This window comes from Triticum dicoccoides, chromosome 6A, assembly GCF_002162155.2.
Source record: "Triticum dicoccoides isolate Atlit2015 ecotype Zavitan chromosome 6A, WEW_v2.0, whole genome shotgun sequence".
NCBI classification, from domain to species: Eukaryota; Viridiplantae; Streptophyta; class Magnoliopsida; order Poales; family Poaceae; genus Triticum; species Triticum dicoccoides.
The window spans coordinates 313510454-313531965 of record NC_041390.1 but is presented as its reverse complement, the minus strand read 5'-3'; the positions used below and the strand labels follow the sequence as shown (position 1 = coordinate 313531965).

At 46.3% G+C, this 21512-nt stretch overlaps 1 pseudogene; it reads left to right on the top strand.

The window, feature by feature from the left end:
• Nucleotides 1–9208: 9208 nt before the first annotated feature.
• On the top strand, nt 9209–11405 carry LOC119315846 (annotated as a pseudogene).
• Nucleotides 11406–21512: the final 10107 nt, after the last annotated feature.

The following is a 21512-nucleotide window of genomic DNA, read 5'->3' as shown; positions in this document are numbered from 1 at the left end:
AATATTGTGCGACTTTACCTGCAGTGCCATGGGTTCTACCCAGCCACCCCAGTACGAGCTGATCAAATCGAGGATCACCTCTTCCACCTTGAAATATTGGGCAGTAGTGCACATCCCTCCCATAAACTCAAATCAGGACCCAACGGAAGTCTCCTTCCTAGGGAAATCTATGCCAACTCCGCAGATGGCCATAGAAGCGGCTGCACACGAAGCGATTGTTCGCCTTCGATTCGCGGTACCCTATGCCAGCGAACGAGGGTATTATTACTTTCTGAGCCGTGCAGCACCTGGGGAAGTGACATCTTTTCCCGGTGGACGAATTGAGAGAGACCCAGTACTGGCCAACCTTGTCCAGTATGTCATCGCTCAAGAGCGTTTGACCCAGCGAGTGATGGGTTATCTCCAGAGCCTCGCTGATTTAAATCCTCAGATCGCCATCGGCAGACCGCTGAGACTCGACCAGGAGAGACGCGTTCATCGACTGGTCAATCCACTTCCCCCGATAGAAGAAGAGTGTGCCGAGTACCAGAGACGTTTTCTCGGGACCCCGTCCAGTTGCCATTTTCATTCTAGACGTCACTGCTATGTTCTTTTATTCTCGCATTTAGTTAAGTGTTGTAACTCATGCGTGTTATTCTAAATCTTGTGCGATGAGATGAACATTTGGTTTCAATTGTAGTGAGTAATTTTTGCTGCTGTAAATTTTGATTAACTAATTTTTCCTCACGAGAAATCCTGGAGTGAGATTTCTTTTCCCTGAGTTGCTATAGCATATGTCTCCTCACGAGATGGAATTTTATTCATGCAGCACCACGGCAGCAGACTCACAACCACAACCACTCGAACACATACACTACTTGCGACACCACGTAACCGTGTTGCATCTGGCTAATCATCTCCCTAACACACCACAGTCTCTGAAGGAGAGATTAGTGGGTAATCATCTGGGTACAAGTTACCCAGCATACCGACAACAGTTAGCACCCGACACCACACCTACTCCTCGTGATCACCGCCACCGCGGAGAGCCAACACTCGAGCGGCAGCATCACGACGATCATCGAGGATCATCACACACAGGAGCACGGAGAGCCCCAGCAATGCCACCAGCCCTCCGCACACCAGGATCATGTACCAGTCCGGCACCGCCCCCGCCATTAGAGCCTCGTCTCGAGCTTCTGTAAACGGAAATGGAGGAGGAAGAAGGAGAAGGAAAAGCGAGGCCAGGTGTGAGGAAGAAGAGAGAAGCACCTCGGCCGTTTTATAGCTCGAGCTCGATGTACGGTGGGCAAAGTCCACCAGCGCCGCTCGTCGCCCGATCGCCGGTGTTCGGAGGCGAATCCGCGAGCAGTGCCAACAGCACGCTGGCCCGCGAGGTGAGTGCATGCTGCACCGGCAGCTAGCACACCGCGCACTACCGCAGGTACGGCCTAGATGCCCTACGCGCTAGACGTCGCCGGTGGAGAAAGCGCGGGAAAGCGCGCGGGAGAGAGGAAGAAGAGAGAGCCAGAGGAAGAAGAAGAGGCTGACAGTGGCCCCGGGTCCACCTGTCAGCCAGAGAGAGCACTGTGCTCTCGGGTGCGACCAACGCATTTTAAATTTAGAATTTATTCCAAATTTACTGTATCCAGCGTAGAAATCTCTCGTTTTCCCCCCTAAACGTAGATTTTTCCACGCAGCGCCATTGTTCCACACTGTGGTTTTACACCACTTATTGCTCTCTCACTGTAGCCACATTTTATTGCTTATATTTTCTTAAAGCAGCTTTTAGCAAATCTCGAGGACAAGATTTTTCTTAAGGGGGGTAGTGTTGTGACACCCCAAAATTTTGACCTTGTTTCATTGATTAAAATTTTGCCAGGAAATTTAAACTTTCATTTTCTGGATTTTCCCTTGATTTCAAAGCCATTCTTTTTTTTGTTATTATGGAGTTTTTACCCCAAGTAAAAACTTTCCAAATATATTATTGGACTTGTTTGCCCTTTCAAGAAAAAAACATTTCTATTATCAGTGGAACTTATTTGCACAATCATTTCTCTCTGAGCTTTATTCCTAAAATGATTTTTCATTAGTTTTGGAGCTCTTTTTTGAACTACAACCACTTGATAAATTTATTTAAAATTTTCACCAAAATTTGGAGTTGTCATGTGATGTTTTTAAATCACTTCTATGCAAAAATATATTTCATTCATTTAATATTTTGAGCTCTACACCAAGTTTTCAAATCTGGTCCAGTGGACAATTTTGCACGACAACCCCTTTAAATATTTCTTTAAAACTTCCACCAAAATTATGGGATGTTCATAGGAGTATATTATTCAACTTTAAGCAAAAACCCTGGATGTTCTTTGAAATATTTGAGTGAACCAACCTCTTTTTCATACTGGTCCAGCATGGTGATTTGTACAACAACCATCATTTAACTTCCCCTTTTAGCTATGATTCCTTTTCCTACTTATAGACCATCCTGCAAAACCCTTAAGTCCAGGAGAGTGAACCCATTGGAGGATTTTAAGTGCATGCAATCATGCCTTTTTCCATCTGTCCAAAACTGGAGATTTGCAAAATTACACTAACAAGTTTGAGCTTTTGGCAAACTAACTTCACCACCCTCTTATTCATCCAAAGAGACTATGATCTGGAAATTTGGGCCACCCCAAGAGTTGCCTAAATGCCTTTGGCATTTTGCCAAACACCCTGTGTGCATAGCCAGAATTGGCATGGTTTTTAGTTTGCTATATGAACTTGAACCACTGACCCAACAACCTTGTCCACTAAGCTCCTAGCTAGTCCTAACCTAGGTCTGCTTATTGCCAGCCTCACCCAAGCCCTGTAGCATGCATTGGCACTTCGTCGAGCAGCTAGCGTGCGTGCTCTGGGCGCGCCCAGAGCGCACGTTTTGCACGCGCATGCACCGAGCCGCCGCGTCTCGCTGCCGCCCACCCCGCGCCGGTTCTGGCCCTTGGCCAACCGCAGCCAGCGCGCCCCGTCTTCTCCTACACCGCAGAGCCACCCCGACCACCTCTGGCACCCCACAACGCTGCCGTCAGGTCGGCCATGGTGGCTAGCTGACGGCCGCAGCAGGCCCCGGCCGTGGCAGCACCGCCCAAGCCATACACGCGCGCCAGCTCGCCCCTTGAGCAGTATGGAACTCGTCGGAATGCGCCGGCCAGCTCCACGCCACCCTGCACCTACAGAACGGCGGTCGCCGACGAGCTTATCCACGGCCGCCGCAAAACCGACCTCGTTGCACTATAAAAGGAGGCCCCCGAGCTCGTCTAAGCCCTCAGGCAGCCCCATACCATCCTCCAAGTGACCCCCATAGCCAGAGAACGACGGGAGGAGGTCATCTTCCTCACCTCTGACGGGTTCGGCCGCCGCCATGCTCTGGTCCAATTCATCGCGAGCAGACCCTCTCCCGCCCATCCAGCGACACCACTCGACTCCCCTCAACCTGGCGGAGCTGCCCAGCCTCTCATATGCGATCGGGAACCACTGCAGCCTAGAACCCCAAAACCCACCCGAAGCCTCCTCCGCCGCGGAGCTCGCCGCCGGCGACTCCCTCCACCCCGCCGACCCAACGACCACCGGGAGGACCGCCCCGGTCTTGCAGATCCATCCCGACCCTCTGGAGCCCACAGGGAGCCGCCGTTCGCCGGCGTTGATCACCGGAGTCCCACCTCCGTTCGGGCAAAGGAAGAGGAGGGAGAGAGGACTGGTCAAACCTAATCAGTGGGCCCCGTGGACCCACTGTCAGTGACCCACACGCCCGTCCACGCTGGATAAGTGAAGGCGTAAAACCCCCAAGTGCGTATCCCCTGCTTCGAAAGCGTATTCTTATCTGAAACGTTTTCTTTTCTGTTTTATTTAAAAAAACAGAGTTTGACTGAAACTTTGACTGGCTATAACTTTTTAAATATAGATCCAAATGACTTGATTCTTTTCTGTTGTTTCCCAAATGTTGTCTAGTTTTTTTCATATTTATTTCAAAATTTTCGGAACAACTTTTTTGTATTGTTTTTAAAGTATGTGTTATTTGACTATTTTCAAAAATAGGAATTTGAAGAAGGAGAGAACTTTCAAAAGTTTTGGAATGCCCCTGCCTCTCCACACCTTGAAGGCAAGCATTCTGAACCCTGGCATAATATTTCATGGGTTGTTTGATACGGTTATAACACCACCTCGACATGAAGCATTAGTTATTTTTATGTGACGATGTGATCATACGCTTTGAGTGCAAAAATGGAAATTTTTGCTGTTGGAAATGGACATACTTGTGATAGCAATCACCCTCATATGCCTCTCATGCCTACCGGGAAGGATCCAGGAAAGTATCTGTCTTGAGTAGACACGAGCTTGTCCCTCGTCGAGACGGTTATGACCGGTGGGGCAGGGGGAGGTATGATGAGTGGTGATTGTGTCTGATGGATGTGAAATATTATCCTTGAGCTAATCATGCAGGAAATACTTAAGCCTCCTGAGTCGGCCGTAGATCGAGTCTTGTTCCAGCAACCCCCATACTTGTTTCGTGCTGCCACTTGTCCCTGCCGTAGGTAGGGTACGGTTCCGTAAGTTGTCAACCCCTGTCCTAGCACACACCGTACAGAAAGGCCATGGTGGAAGATACCGGCTGCATCCGGTAGGCATGCCACCTGGTCCGGGGGCATGGGTGTTTTTGGTTGTAGCCGAAGGGGGTAGCTCCCCCCAGTTTGCGAGCGGTATAAATTTTGTGATCCCATGCTAAGTCGAGGTTGTAGCCTTCCCACTTAGAGTTTTGCTTAACAGGTGTCAAGGGTGATTCCAGACACCGGTGAGTTTGGCTGGTGTGTGCGGTTAGGTGGGTTTTCAATTAAAAGACCGTAGACGGAATTAGTTCCGATGGACTAAAGAGATCCGTTACTCGTGGGTATAGAGTACACCCTCTGCAGAGATATAATACCTATTCGAATAGCCGTGTCCATGGTTAAGGACTACAATCTGGGATGGGTCAAGTGTCGGTCTTAGTGTCGGTCTTCGGAGGAAAACTACTAAATGAGAACATTGATTATGACCGGTGACGTATGATGATTATGATTATTATTATTATGGACTAACCATTTATGTTATTTGAATTATTGAGTATCCCTGGGACGGTTCTACCTCCTGGATATTCACCGTGATTATTCTTATATAAGCCCTTTATGTGGTGTCGCTCAGACGCCCGACTGTGGCATGCTTGTCATTTCATTTACTTATAAGCCCTTTATATGGTATCGCACAGACGCCCGACTGTGGCATGCTTGTTATTTCATTTACTTATATGCCCTTTATGTGGTGTCGCTCAGACGCCCGACTGTGGCATGCTTGTCATTTCATTTACTTATAAGCCCTTTATGTGGTGTCGCACAGACGCCCGACTGTGGCATGCTTGTTATTTCATTTACTTATAAGCCCTTTATGTGGTGTCGCACAGACGCCCGACTGAGGCACGCTTCATATTATTATCCTTTCGAGGCGTCGCTTCAGACACCCGATCGGTGCTTTTCATTTCTACTCCCTGATTGTTTACTCATATTTTATTTGAATGATCTGCTTGCGTGCATCATAAATCTTATTTCATAACTGACGAAGTGATCATGGAATATTTCAAAACATGATTATCAATGGCTATATTATACCTGTGTTCTTAATGTTTGCGAGTACATTCAAAGTACTCACTGGCTTGTCCCTGGCTATTGTCTTGGCCAGATTTCTTGCGTGAAAAGGAGCGTTGTGATGACAGCCCCGGAACCTACGTAATGGTGATAGCAGCCTCGCGAAGATAGGAGTTATCCTGGTCAGCTGTTCCTGTGGGAAATGGAGTCCCATAGACGCTGATGATCCGCAATCCGCTTCCGCCATCAACCACTAGAAACCAATTGTTGTACCCATAGGCCAAAATGGTCTTGTACTTCATATTTTGTATTTTTCTTGGAGTTTTTGTAACAAGTTGGTGTCTCATCAGCTAACAGTAATCCTGGGGCTGGTGAGCACAAGGGCCGCTTTTGGAAAATTAATATCCCGAAAATCCGGTCCTGGCAGATAACATTTAGATTGGCATCCTTTTTTGGTTTGTTATGAGATATCACTGCTTCCACATCATTATGTTGTAAAAAACTCGGTGAATTTTCGACCCCTTTCAGCGACGTCGCTTCGGACCCTTGTCGATGGATTCTTTTTGTGCATCTCCAAAATCCATATCTACGTCTCCTATATTCTAAAAAGAATATATAAAAGTACACCATTTGTATTATCATCTATAACATACATACAAAGAATGGTTAGCTATATGCACCTCTTCTCATGGTGTTTTAGTCCGATCTATCATCATTACATCAATGCATATGTTGAAACCCATCACTTTCTATCTTTGATGAAATATAAACGGTATTTTATACTGCATCATATAAACATATATAATAAAAATAAAAGTGAAACTAACACAATTGTTTTATTTTGTAAGAAAGAAAACCCTTTTTCATATTATTAAAAAAAGATGTTGCATTTCTCTCAGGGAAAACAACCAACTATAATGTTCATATATAAATAAGCAGTCATCTAAAATTTCTTAAATCATTTATATAGGCTATGGAAAATTGTCCAACAGAAAATAAAAACATGCAAACAAACCAACATAAACCAAGTATATTTGGTTTCTTCTCTATTTTTTTGTGATACTCTAAATATATCTAATAAGTATAAAAAATATTTAGTTGTATGAACCATTTAATACATATATATACTTTAATTGTTTTTGTGAGGTATATATATACTTTAATTATCTATGCTTTTTCGTAGAACAAACGTTACCGATCCATGGCCCAAATTAGCTATACAGCCTGACCCAACTAGCACCCAATGTACGACCTCTCTCGACCCTCTTCCCTCCACCTCGCCGCATGCGCGTCGACGGGCTCTTGCCGCAACCGCTGTCAAATTGTATGCAATCATATAATGCAAGAAGGAAAGAGTACACCATACTCCCTCTGTTCCTAAATACTTGTCTTTCTAGGCATTTCAACAAGTGACTACATACGGAGCAAAATGAGTGAACCTACACTCTAAAATATGTCTACATACATCCGTATGTAGTAGTCATTTGAAATGTCTAGAAAGACAAATATTTAGAAACGGAGGGAGTAGAAGCTAATATTTGTTTTGGAAGGCCACGTCCACCACAAGTACTACTTGATGTTGTACGTATGCATGCAACAAGCGTGACCATGCACATGGATGTTGGATTCTTTGGGTATATGTGCACACGTAAAGGATATTGGTGTCTCGAACTGTACGAAGAGATTAGATCCATTTAAAAAGGACAGAGTCAGGGTCAAGCTTAGCCTGCTGTTTTTATTCTTGCCGCTCAAGAAATATCAGACTAGCTATAGTGGGTAATAACTTCAGCAATAACATAGAGTCCAACTCCGCTGATTTGCATACGTGGCAATGATTTAATGAGGAGAGAGAGTATAGCAGTAACATAACTGGTTACCGTAACTTCGCGCTGGGTCCCACAATTTTTTAATGCAAATCGATCCACTGCGGCGTCCCTCTCGCGAAGGAAAATGAGAGAATTCCTTATTTGACACTATCTTAAAATATGGTTGGCCCTGAAGAAATTTTTCTTCCCTGTTTGACATCTGTTCTAAATTTCTTTCCCAATATGACACTCTAATGCATTTTGTTCACTAACGGTGTTAAAGACAGACGTGAAAAGACCCTTTTATCCCTTGTGCATAAGGTGACCAAACATCTATACATGACAATATCTACAGTTATGTTACACTAGTCATCAACCCGTGCACATGCACGGGCTAGCTATTTTGAGGAACACGTGGATGTTAAGAATATGAAATAGTTTTCAAAACTTTGTAAACTTTTCAAAAAAATTGAATATCAGGAGATTTATATAAATATATATTTGAATATTACTACATCTTTTCTTTACATTTGAATACTGTAACATCTAATAGTCTGTGTAGACACACTTATGATTTCTTATGGTTTGAAGTAGGGAGAATGTGATTATTAAATCTAATGACTCCCATTGTCTTATCAGAAAACTTTGTGAAGTTATATGATTGGAGCATAAAAAAATAGCATGCTTATGGATCTACACGGGATTGAGCAGGATATTACAATGTAAATACGTACTACCAAGTTCCCAAGAAAAACATTTCCCATTTAACATAATTAACGAGGTCGAAGGAAACATTGCCAAGAAGTACATAAGAGATTATCAGAGAAAGTGCATAAACAAAGATAAAATGGAAATTATATAAATCCAAAGGCTATGTATGTTACTTCTCATAGCTTTCATGGCCAGCCCAGAAATATAGAGAAATGAAATCCCGTCTACAAGCTCCGTAGCGGGTATTTGTATACGTGCATGTACATAGCAAAACTCAACCATATTTAACACACTACAGCCAGCCCAGACTACACTGGTGCATGCATGCATTAGTCAAGTATTTAAGTATTCAGTGAAGTATAATACCGCCGGCCAGGGCGCCAGTATACGGGTATTTGGAACTGAGGCGCGGACGTTTAGATATATGTATGAGTCGATGAGACGTCAACGGGAACTGCTCCGGACCTCTACATCTGCAAGGTTAGCTAGCTACATGATCAAATACTTAGACCGATGCATGTACGTAATCGGCCAGTATACGTGTGTGCGAGCATGTATGCATGCATGGTACGTGAAGTAACCGGGCAATCAAGTCTGTGCATGCATGTAGGAATAACTCTAAATATACGTGTAACTTGCACTGAAAAAAATTGTAACTGGACTTAGCTTTCTCAAACAACAGAGACTAGAGGGACGGCTAGATCGGGATCGGAATATTTTTTTTGTTCGATATGGGCTAGGGACTATCATAGGGGTATTTTGGTCCATCCATTTTTTATTTGATGGAATAGTCTAACGAAACCGACTGCAATATCACGTAAGGAAAGAAATTTAGACTATATGTCAAATAGAAAAAAATTTCTTCAGGTCAAATAAGGAACCACATTTCAAGATAGTGTCAAATAAGGAATTTTCTCAAGGAAAATTCCCCACCGCTCCATCCTCTCCCTCCCTGCCGCCTCCATCCTCTCCCTCCCTGCCGCCTCCATCTCCCTCGCCCCGCTCTCCGTCTCGCCGCCCAGCGGCAGCTCTGGCCGGCGACGCGAGGCCACTTGAATCATGGCCAAGTTTGGTGCCCGTAAGGAGGCGGCACCAGTCCGGTCATCGGCGACCTCGCCGCCGCAGCAGCACATCCCTGGCACCCCGGCAAGCTCGTGCGCCAACTGCTGGCCACAACAACTCTTCTACCCCGGTGCTCCGACGAGCTCGTCCGCCAGCCCCTCCACACCACCGTACATGTACGTCCCTCTCATGGAATCCTCTACTGCAAACCCTACATGGTACTCCCTCCGTTCCTAAATATTTGTCTTTTAGAGATTTCAAATGGACTACCACATACGGATGTATATAGACATATTTTGGAGTGTAGATTCACTCATTTTGCTTCGTATGTAGTTACTTGTTGAAATCTCTAGAAAGACAAATATTTAGCAACGGAGGGAGTATAAATTTCTGCTTTTAATTCAATCTTCGCCAATTGCAATTCCTTTAGCTCAAATACTTGATTGAGCGTGTGTAGGTCTTCAGGGAATTTCTGTACTGCCAAGTCTTTACTCACATCTAAGTTTGAATTTCTAAGTCTGATTCAGCATGTGTGGGTGTGGCCTGAATTACCAAAACCGTAAGCTTCAGTTGACATCCTTTTGCTTTTGCTTTCTTCATTGAACATGTGATATATATCAAATCGAGACACTAGTTAGGACATGCTTTTTGAACAAAGGATTGATTATGCTTCATATATAGCAGAAACAGTAGGATTATCCTACTGCAGTTTTATTAAGATAAGTATTTACAAGTTAGACTTTGATACAAAGAGGAATAAGTTATGTACCTGACCAAATACAATCATTTCGAACAGTCCAAATACTCCAGGTCACCAAAATAGATGTGTTCCGTGTTAAGTCTATCTCTTACAGTAGCCTAAAAAAATATCTTGTTTAAGTCTGTTTCTGACCAAATCCAATTGCATACCTCATGAATTTGTCTAGTGCGCTTGATAATTTAATATTTATAATACTTCTGTTAGAGAGATGAGGTGTTGTACAAAATTTCATTGCTACTGTACTATGCTCATGACTTCTGATATTTGTAACAGGAGGCCAATGTACACCCCTGCACCTGACGACTTGCTAAGTTTTGGACAATTCCCTCCAATGCATAATTATAATTTTCAACCTTCGCAAGTGCAGCATCCTGTACAAGGGCACCAAAATATGGATACCAATCAACCGGCTGATGGTTCCGATGATAAAGCTGAAGCAAGTATCATCGATCCTTCCTCCCTCTACACACTAGATCACTCCCTTGTCCAGATGGACATGTTAAACTCATTCGCCAAGGAAATCGCCATAGTAGTGAAGGAAAGCCTTGATGCTCAAGGAAGATCAAGCAGAAGTGGTCCGAGGATTTACGTGAACAGGCCACGTGAAGAAGCTGCTGAGCAATTGGTACGCGACTATTTCTGTGATAATCCTATCTACAAGAAGAAGGTATTTCGTAGAAGATTTCAGATGTGAAGGCCCCTTTCCTGGCATGTTAGGAAGCCTCGACTGTATGCACTGGCGTTGTGACAAATGTCCCATGGAGTGGAAGGGACAATTCACCAGTGGGTATAAGGGCATCCCTACTCTTATTCTAGAGGATGTTGCTTCTCAGGATCTTTGGATATGGCATGCATTTTTTGGTGTTCCTGGATCCAACAACGGCATCAACGTGCTTAATCAGTCGACGTTGTTCCTTGAGCAACTGAAAGGGCAAGCTCCTCGAGTGAACTATAATGTCAACGAGAAGGAATATCAACTTGGTTATTACCTTGTAGATGGAATATACCCAGAGTGGGCAGCATTCGTGAAGTCGATACCGATGACTCAAACAGAAAAACAGAGGTTGTTTGCTAAACATCAAGAAGGTGCAAGGAAGGATGTGGAACGTGCATTTGGTGTGCTCCAGGCACTATGGTCTATTTTACGGCGCCCGACACGTTTATATGACCGGGGCGATCTCCATCATATTATGTTAGCCTGCATCATTCTACACAACATGATAGTTGAGGATGAAAAAGAAGAGGCGGGGAATATGCTTGATTTGAATGAGGAAGCAGACTCATCAATGTTTTCCCATCAGTATTTACTCATGGTGACATGCCAATATTTGTGAGGTACTTCAAAGAGATGCTAGAATTCATGATCGTCTGATGCATAAGGCTCTAAAAAATGATTTGATTGAGCATATATGGAAAAAGTTTGGGCGACGATAGATTATATTCGAGACTTGATCCATGTATTGCTAAACATGTTTTATATATTTTAATTATATTATATTGGCACTTATTATTTATTATGGGTCCGTTCGAATTTGTGTTCTTGTATTTATATATGGGTACTGGCAAACAAAATTTCATATTGATACATGTCACATATAGATCACAAAGTTGAAGTACTAGTATAGATCTCACAAAACAATAAATGAAAACCTCAAGTTACTACCTCTATGTTACTACCCACTATGGAGGTAGTAATATAGACTAATAACATATGCATGTTACCACTCTGTTACTACCTACTATGGCTAGTCGGCAAGTGCAAATAGGAGGTGCAACATGTGGGACCTGCTATGTTTAAAGGAGTCTAGATGGGGGCCACCAAGCTGAGCAAACTAAATTACATGGTGCACAAATAAAAGAGTCATATTCTTACTTAAATTAAGTTAAGTCAGTTATTATGTTTGACATGTCCAGATCGTTTCCTTTTGAATTAGATTAAAGAAGTTAGATAGATAGGTGTGGTGCGGCCAGTATGTTGGTCACGCAAAATTAGGAGGACTTAGCTATATATAAAGTCAGATCATGTGGCGTCTATGTAATGGTTAGGTTATGTCAATATGAATTAGACATCGTGTGTTCTGGCTGTCGACCATTATTCGAGTTTAGAGAAACCTTGTCAAAAATCTGTACTGGCGTGTGAGTTCCCGCGACATGATGCGTAAGAGATTACAAGATGAGGCTCTACAGTTTGTCTATGTTATTTCTTCAGATTGAGGGGTTGATGTGTCGTTTTTGTCGGAGTTTGTGAATTCCTTCATAAACCCGTAACGAGTTCTTGCTGCGATGGATTTTCGTGTCATGAAAGATCGGGCCAACAACGGACCGACCCTCGTCTCGAGATTCGCTTTACATCAAGTGGTATCAGAGACCGGCGTTTCTCACGGCACTTCGGAGGAGACGGTCGGCTCGCCGTCACCAAGGAGCTACTGGAGGCTCTCCGGCAATTTTTTGTTGGAGGAGAAAGGTTATGGTGTTGAACTTTTTTACACCTACTGTAAAGTGGGAGAGAAAATTTGCGCCATGACGATTGAGCATGACAGCTCGGTCAACGCGGTGGACATCAACATGGTAGAGAAGTTGGAGCTATCCATGACACCACATCCACGACCATACATGCTGAAGTGGTGCAACGACAAGCTCGACATCACGCACCAAACTATGGTACTGTTTTCAGTCGGAAATTTTCTTGTGAGGTTTTGTGCGACGTAGTTCCGGTGTCGATGGTTTCGTGTCATATATTGTTGGGACGGCCATGGTACAAGAAAAACTATACTACACATAACTATCTCGCCAATACATACACAGTCCTATGAGGTACAAAATATGTTCTTGTGGCTTTGGAGAAGAAGGCGTTCAAGATCCAAAGGAAAGAACGACTGCAAAAAATGAACAAGCCAGAGGAAGCAAATGAAAAGGAGTCTGACGTTGCTAATTTTTTCTGGCATACATTCAATGTGCTGACAAAGATGTTGCTGGCGAGACTGACTTGAAACCGAGGACGGTTTCACTTGAAGAGGAGGAGGATGATATGACCCAAATATCAGCTATATCAGTTATCGACATTGTTCAGTCAGAGGTCCAAAATATTTACGTGCTATATTACTTTCAGTTCTACGATGGAAAATACCTCATGGCCGTCGCCCCTATGGAGCACAGGCAGGCGCACCAGGATTTACCTGGTTGCTACTTTGACAAGCCATGGCTACCAGATTGTATGCAATCATATAATGCAAGAAGGAAAGAGTACATCATAGAAGTTAATATTTGCTTTGGAAGGCCACGTCCACCTCCACCACAAAGGACGGGGCTTGCTTGCTCCCGTCCCGTGCTCCCATCAGTGCTTCCGAAACGTTAAACTCACATCGAAAGACTGGGCCCTTTTCTTTCCCTGCCGTCTATTTTTTCTGAGAAAACAATTCGCGGAGCTCCCGTATTCCGCCCCCCTTCTCCGTACGTATTCCGCTTCGTCCCCTTTTGCTCTCACTTCCGACAGCCGACCGTGGTCCGCGGGGAGCGAAGGCATCGAGTGAATCCAGCGACCGCCCTCTGCTCCCATCGCCGCACTTCCCCGTCCCTTCCCGCCGCTCACTTTGCCACCGCAGCCAAGCAGGCAGCTATTGCACAAGCTCAAGATTGAATCAGATCAGGCCTAGGCCATGGCCTGGAGCAGGTGTGGCGCCACCCCCGTCATAGATGCCGGCCCTCTCCAATCTCAAGACCACCTCCGTCTCCTGGTTTTGCTCCTCCTGCTTGCTGACCTTGACCCCTCCCTGTTCGATCCAGTTTGTTTCTTCGTTCTTCTAATTTATTGTCTGCTGATTGGATTTGTTCTCAGACCAAATTGAGGCGACGCCGCCTACATCACCGACGAGGCAACGGTCACGGCGGCCGCCGACGCCTAGACCGTGGCCACCGTGGCGGCTGTCGCCGGCGGCGACTTGGCTTCCTGGCAGCGCCTTCGCGCGTGTTCCCTGCTAGTATAGCCGCAGTAGAAGCTAAGCAGCAGCAGAGGCGGACGCAGACGCCGTGCTGCTGATCACAAAATTGAGGCGGTCAACTATTCTACAGCTGAAAGACGACAGATCTCACAGGCCTTGAGCTGACCGTAGTTTTTTGAGACGTACTACTAATGAAACTGTTTGGTATGTACTAATGCTAGCCTCACGTTTTAGTCTAGATGTGTATCAACTGCAACTCATTCATTTGTATGATACTATTTGAGTAGGTGTATGCTGCTACTATAAGCATTTCCTTCATTAAGTATTGGTGAGAACTCTGCTCATGCCCGCCGAGGTCGCCTTGCTCCTCACCATGCTCGGTGAGTGACCCTCTCTGATGGGAGTGTCTAGCACAAAATGTTGATCATGTTTTGTCTGGTTGGATGAACTGAATTTTAATTAGCTGATGTTGGTGATATTTACAGACAGCATGAGGCCAGAAGACGTGGGTCAACAGTGTCAACGCCGGCATTGTCACAGTGATCAACTACAGTTCTGCTTGTGAGGTTAGATATAAAATCTATGCTGTTGGATGTTGGTCGTACTACAGCTTGTACCTGATGCAAAGTATTCTTACAACAACATAGTTCATATTGCTTGTTTAGCAGTAGACATGCTAGAAATCACAATACTATTCACAGAACTTGGGTGTGATCATTGTTTTGCGACATGTCTTTAGATGGAGTACACCGGTGAATGAGTTCACAATATTTACAGTGCATGAAAGGTAGAAAAAAATTGTTGATTCCATCGACAGTCACGTGAACAAGTAAGAATTGCAAGCATGGTCGTATACTCATAGGTTCTAATAGAATTGCAAGCAAATACATGAGATAAAAATCTGTAACATCGATTAAGCCAGCTTCTGTTGATGGAAAAATAGTAGATTCTGTCCTGGCATCATCACAGGGGTAGAAGTACCACTCGTAGGAGTCTGTTGTTGGAAGAATGATAGATTTTGTTTTGGCATCATCATAGGGGTAGAGGTACCACATGTAGGAGTCTGTTGTTGGGGGAACGATAGGTTTTTTCCTGGCATCATCACAGGGATAGAGGTATCACTCGTAGGAGTCTGTTGTTGCAAGAATGATATATTCTGTCCTGGCATCATCATAGGGGTAGAGGTACCACTTGTAGGAGTCTGTTGTTGGGAGAATGATAGATTTTGCCCTGACGACATCGCAGGGGTAGAGGTACCAATGGATTGTCGCAGACTTGAGTTGTAATTTGCTAAATAGGGGTGTACAAGATTGGCCGGAGCTCCCATATGACCCTATGCAGGTAAATAGCAAAGCTTAGGTCCCAGAGGATTGAAAATGAGAAAAAGTTAAAAATAAGACTTCTTTTACCATTTGGGTTGGGTTGTACTATGGTAGATACCCAGGCATTTGGTTTGTGGAAGGCATTTCAGGTCGTACTTGTAAAGAATTGGCTGTCTTCTTTTTCTTCTTCGTTTTTGCTTTCTCCGAGCCACCAACGGATCTTGCTGATTCTGGTATAATACTTTCTCCCAAATGACCCTGAGAAGATTAATAGCAAAGCTTAGCGTCATTGTAGTTTGAAAAAGAGAGAAAGTTATATGGGTAGACTTTTTATACCATTAACATTGGGTTATGCATAGGCATCTGATTTGTGAAAGGCATTTTTCTCCCAAATGACCCTGAGAAGATTAATAGCATTACTCATCCTGGCTTGCTCGTTGGCCCGGACGAGCTCAGCATGAAGGGTCTCAACCGCGGCAGCACTATCTGCAGTTATGCATATCTTAGTATATAAATCTCAGCTTCATGCTCATATTATTATACACATATATACTGACTGCCCCACAACATACCTTGCACCTCGTCGAGCCGCCTGTTAATAAGTGTGATGTCGTCATCCGCCACATCAAGTTTCTGCTTCAGACCTGCAACCTCTGTAGCATGGGCAGTCGCCATGGATGAGACAACCTGTGTTCCAGTTAATTAGATTATTTCCTAGGCATATCTTTTTTTGATCCTCTGATCGCCTCCTTTTGGATGCCCATCAGAGTCTCAGGGGCTACTACCTATACACAGGTGCATTTTTGCACGTAGAGTGCAATTGAAAATATTACATTGCATACCTCGAAGCCTCTTAGCAGGCCCGTGAAGGCTTCATTCAATCTGCTTCTCGCGGACAAAATCCTCTCAACTATCGTACCCATTAAGGTACGATGTTCCTCTGAGATGGACGCATGTCGCAACATGTCCATCAATGTATCCGGTGCCACCCGATTCCTAGAAGCGGCGGTGGGAGTGCGGACTCCCTTCGAAGAGATATGTTTACTCGACACTAGAGTCGTCTCTGTCTGTAAACCGGATAGTCTGGGGCCTTTATTGTTAGTCCCAGAAGGGGCCGCACGCCCCGGACCCTGGACTACCGAAGTATCACCTTCGGGAGTGGTCCTCATTGTCCCTTGCACCACTTGTTGATCAGGAGAAATCCTCTGGGAAGACACCTCAAAGTCGTCTGCCCTATTGGGTGAGAAGGTCTATGGAGGCGTCTCGCTTTCCATCATCTCCGGAAGAAGAACCCCCGAGGAGGAGGACTATTGAGGAAGACCGCGTGCCGGACTGCAAACATATATTTTAGATGTTACCCTTGTAAGTGGAAAGGAACAAGATATGTTTAGGACACCCTTATTCACTTACGATTCGGCTAAGGGCTTGTCATTACGGAGGAATTGCGCGACAACGTCGTCTTCCAAACTCGAACTGCCTAACAAGGACATCTTCCCTCGCTTAGGAGCCTTTACCTCCAAATCTTCAGAGGCAGTCCTCTTCTTCCCATGGGGGGAAGGGATGTCAGCTTCTCCTTCTCTTTTGTCTTCGGAAGAGGGAGTTCCAATCTCCCTGGACAGAGTGTCTGGTGTACATTTAGAATGGAGGACACCTTTGGCCTTCTTGCTCTCCTCCTTGTCCTCCTTTGCCGGCACTTGATACGGCGCCAGAGCCAGCATCCTTGTTAATACAGGATTAGCTGAGTTCTCGGGAAGAGGGGCCAAACATCAAAATCGTTCCTCCTTCTTTATCCAGCCCTGTTCGAAGATTGTTTTCTCAGTATTATGGGATATTTAACTTAGCTGTGTTTGGGAGTTGAGTGCTTACCGAGGTATCCGGATGGTTGCAGTCGAGGCCGATGTCTTCGGTGGTATCCGGCCACTGTTTCCGTGTCCCGAAGAATAACTTCCACATTCCTTTGTGCATCATGCCAAAGAAGTGCTGAAGGGTCTGTGGTCCTTTCGAATGGAACTCCCACATGCGGAGAGGCCGTCGCTGGCACGACAGGACCTGGATTACATTGATGAGGCCGGTGTCCTTTTCGAGGAGGCTCCGGATGCGGCTTTGTAGCGTCTGCACGTCGTCAATTGATCCCCAGTCCAGTCCCTTATTAATACATGATGCAAGCCGTAATGGAGGGCCAGATCGGAACGCAGGTGTAGCTGCCACTAGGTACCACGGGGTTCAGTGATGTAAAACCACTCCCGCTGCCATAGGTTGGAAGTTTCCGTGAAAGAGCCTTTTGGCCAAAGAGTATTGGTGAGCTTGTTCACCGTAGCACCACCACACTCTACTTGCTTCCCCTCGATTACCTTCGGCTTCACATTAAAGGTCTTGAGCCATAAGATGAAGTGTGGGGGAATGCAAAGAAAGGCCTCGCACATGACAATGAACGCCGAGATGTGAAGAAAGGAGTCCGGAGCTAGATCGTGAAAATATAGCCCGTAATAGAACATGAGTCTGTGAACGAAGGGATGGAGAGTGAACCCTATCCCCCGAAGGAAGTGGGAGATGAATACGACCCTCTTGCCAGATCTGGGAGTAGAAATAACCTGTCCTTTAGCAGGGAGCCTATGGGGGTTTTCGCGGTCAGGTATCTTGCCACCTGGAGCTCCGCGATATCCTCCTCTGTGACAGTGGAGGCCACCCACCGGCCTTGAAGGCTGGGTCCAGACATGACTGGGAGGCTTAGAGCAATTAATTTGAAACCTGGGTGCTGGGACTCGAGGTTGGAAAGGTTGGAGTAGAGGTAGGCGTAGAGGAGAAAGATGGGTCTGTGCCCCTTTATAAAGGCGATGAATATCAAACGCCTCCTCATAATCCTTAAAGCTTGCCTATTCCCAAGGGATCATGCCAACGGAATGGTTGGTTACCCACGCCTGTATTGATGAGAATCCCACATTAAGGGGACATGATCTCTGCTTCGACAAGACATGCCAATAAAACCGCATCTTGAAATGTGGAGCGAGAGGCTAAAGAAACAACAGTTCGAAGTAATGACCGGGAAGGGACGTGATGTCGCGCTACAAATGTTGTCAGCAAATTGGACTCGTGAAATATTATACTCTCTGCGGTTGTGTGTGGTATTTGTTTTGCAGAGCCGGACACGTTTTCTGTGGATGCTTTGAAGTGATCGGAGGAGGAACCCGCCTTGCAATGCTGAAGATAATCTGCGTGCCGGACACCTCGTCATTGAAGCCTGGTTCAGGGGCTACTGAGGGAGTCCTGGATTAAGGGGTCCTCGGGCGTCCGACCTGTTGGACATGGGCCAGACTGATGGGCCGTGAAGATACAAGATAGATGATTATTTCCCGTGTCTGGATGGGACTCTCCTTGGCGTGGATGGCAAGCCTGGCGTGCGGATGAAGATTCCTTTCCCTGTAACCAACTTTGTACAACCCTAGGCCCCTCCGATGTCTATATAAACCGGAGGGTTTTAGTCCATAAACACAATCACAATCATACAGGCTAGACTTCTAGGGTTTTAGCCATTACGATCTTGTGGTAGATCAACTCTTGTAATCCTCATACTCATCAATATCAATCAAGCAGGATGTAGGGTATTACTTCCATCAAGAGGGCCCGAACCTGGGTAAAACATCATGTCCCTTGCCTCGTGTTACCATCGACCTCAGACGCACAGTTCGGGACCCCCTACTCGAGATCCGCCGGTTTTGACACCGACAGCGGGGGTCGTTGCGTCGCTGTTCAGCGACAACGCATGCATCTCCCTGCTGCCTGTCGTCTGGGGTTTGACGTTGGCCTGGACATGCTCGAGGGTTAGAAGAGGCCATTGATAAATTGTCGGGGTCTTGATTCTGCTGCGCCCTCGCCGGCTGCCGTGGTGGGGACTGAACCGTGGGGACATCCCCCTTCGTACGGCTAGCGGCGCGGGCGGTGGATGTTGCTTGGGGAGGTTGCAGTGGGCAAGCTCGTCGTGAGCCCCCAGCTTCAATGAAACTGAGCAGGCTTTGGATGGTGGCACGCCACTCATCCATCTGCTCGGCTACTGGCGAAAACCTCAGTAATAGCTGAGCTCGCGCCATGGCTTCCGTGGCCGTGCTTGGCATGGATGTCGATGACATCGACCGCACCGTCGCCTAGCTCCGGATGGTGCTAGCGGTGGCGGCGTTGTGCCGACGCTGTTGTGGGATGACCATTGGGGCAACATGGTCGCGCAGTGGTGTTGCTCAAAGATCAGCGTCTCCGTTGAGTGTAGCGGCCTGGTTGGCTCGTCCTGGAGGAGGCGCGTTCGCCGCGGCCGCTCCCGTGGTGGGGGCGACCGGAGGGCGATGGCTCACCCCAGACCGAGTGCCGTTGCTGCGGCTGTGCTTGTCGGCGAGAGGAAGGGGAGCGGACGGATTGACCCCCTTGCCTGGACCTTGCAGAGCTTGACCGTGAGAGGCTGCTAATGATGTTCTCCTCCGGTAGCTCTGGCCTCCGTGTCAGCTGCGGGGGAGGTGGTAACAGCGCCACATTCTCCAACCACGCCCCCAGCAGCGTCCACGTCCTCGCGCGCTCCCGTGGCCCCCGGTGTTAGAGGCCATAGGCGGTGGAGCCTTCGAGGTGGATGGATGGGCCGAGGTGCCAGATTTCTTCTTGGGCGCCATGGTCGATGGCGCTGTCGAGGATGAAGATGGCGATGAAGATGACGTCTGTTGTACACTTTCAGGTTTGCGCAAGCGCTCCCCCTACCTGGCGCGCCAAAGATGTCGCGAGATTTCTGCGGCCACCTATGGGACCAGGTGGCCCCTTGTTGGTTCAGCAGGGGGACAACACGTTGCACAAAGAGTGGACTGGCGTACGGCAGTGTGTCGGAGAGCACACAAGAGATTTACCCAGGTTCGGGCCACCGCGAGGCATAAGACCCTACTCCTACTTTAGTGGATTGATGGTGGAATGAATGTTGTGGTGCGCAGTACACTTGCCCGGCAAGGTTTGCCTCAGGAGCGCAGCGACCACACGCTTGTGGTGGCTTGGGTTCTGTCAACTTTCCAACCTTCTAACCCCTCCTACGAGTGCCATCGGCCTCCCTTTATAGATTAAGGGGTCACCACAGTGGCAAAGTGGTCATTATCCACTGATATGATAGCAAACAGTGCTATCATAACTAACTCTGTGGGCTGACATGGTGCATTAAATGTGGCACTAAGTGTCACATCACTAGTCGCTCGGCATGGCCTGCCGGGCTATGTTGTCAGCTCCGCACCTGCTATCTTGAAACGTTGCAAGACGGGTGTCATTTGTAGGCTTCTTCTGTAGGAAATGGTTTCCATGTGGCGAACGACTACCACTTAATCATCTCGCGACTTGACACCGCACTGATTGAGGACATGAGTTGTGCTTGAGTGGTTGGTGGGGTGGTTCTGCCCCCCGCGAGCCCCGGCAGGCTTTGCCGGGGAGACTCGGTCGCTTACTTTTGGTGGTAGCCTCGCCCCTTGCCGGGCTCTCCTGCCTGGCAAGGGAGGCCCTTATCTTGCCAATATCTTGCTCCTTAGGCTCGATCTTGGTCCCTCTGAGCTGCATGTTGGTTCTTCAAATCTCTTGGTCCTTCAATCTCCGACTTAAGCTGGTGCTTCAATCTTGATCTTGTGCCCATGCACAGTTGGTCATCAGACCCAGGGTTTGTCGCACCGACAAGGTGACAAAGAACTAGCTCCAATTCATCAATATAATGTAGGCATGTCTTCCGTATATAGTCATACATGCTTATGGAAAATAACTTGCATGCCATCTTTTGTCCTACCCTGCAGTGGCAGCGGGGTCCTATTGGAAACTAAGGGATATTAAGGCCTCCTTTTAATAGAGAACCGGACCAAAGCATTAGCACTTAGTGAATACATGAACTCCTCAAACTACGGTCATCACTGGGAAGTGTCCCGGCTATTGTCACTCCGGGGTTGCCGGATAATAACACGTAGTAGGTGACTATAACTTGCAAGATATGATCAAGAACACAAATATATTAATGAAAATATAATAGGTTTAGATCTGAAATCATGGCACTCGGGCCCTAGTGACAAACATTAATCATAGCAAAGTCATAGCAACATCAATCTTAGAACATAGTGGATACTAGGGATCAAACCCTAACAAAACTAACTCGATTACATGGTAAATCTCATCCAACCCATCATAGTCCAGCAAGCGTATGATGGAATTACTCACGCACGACAGTGAGCATCATGAAATTGGTGATGGAGGATGGTTCATGATGACGATGACGACGATTCCCTCTCTCC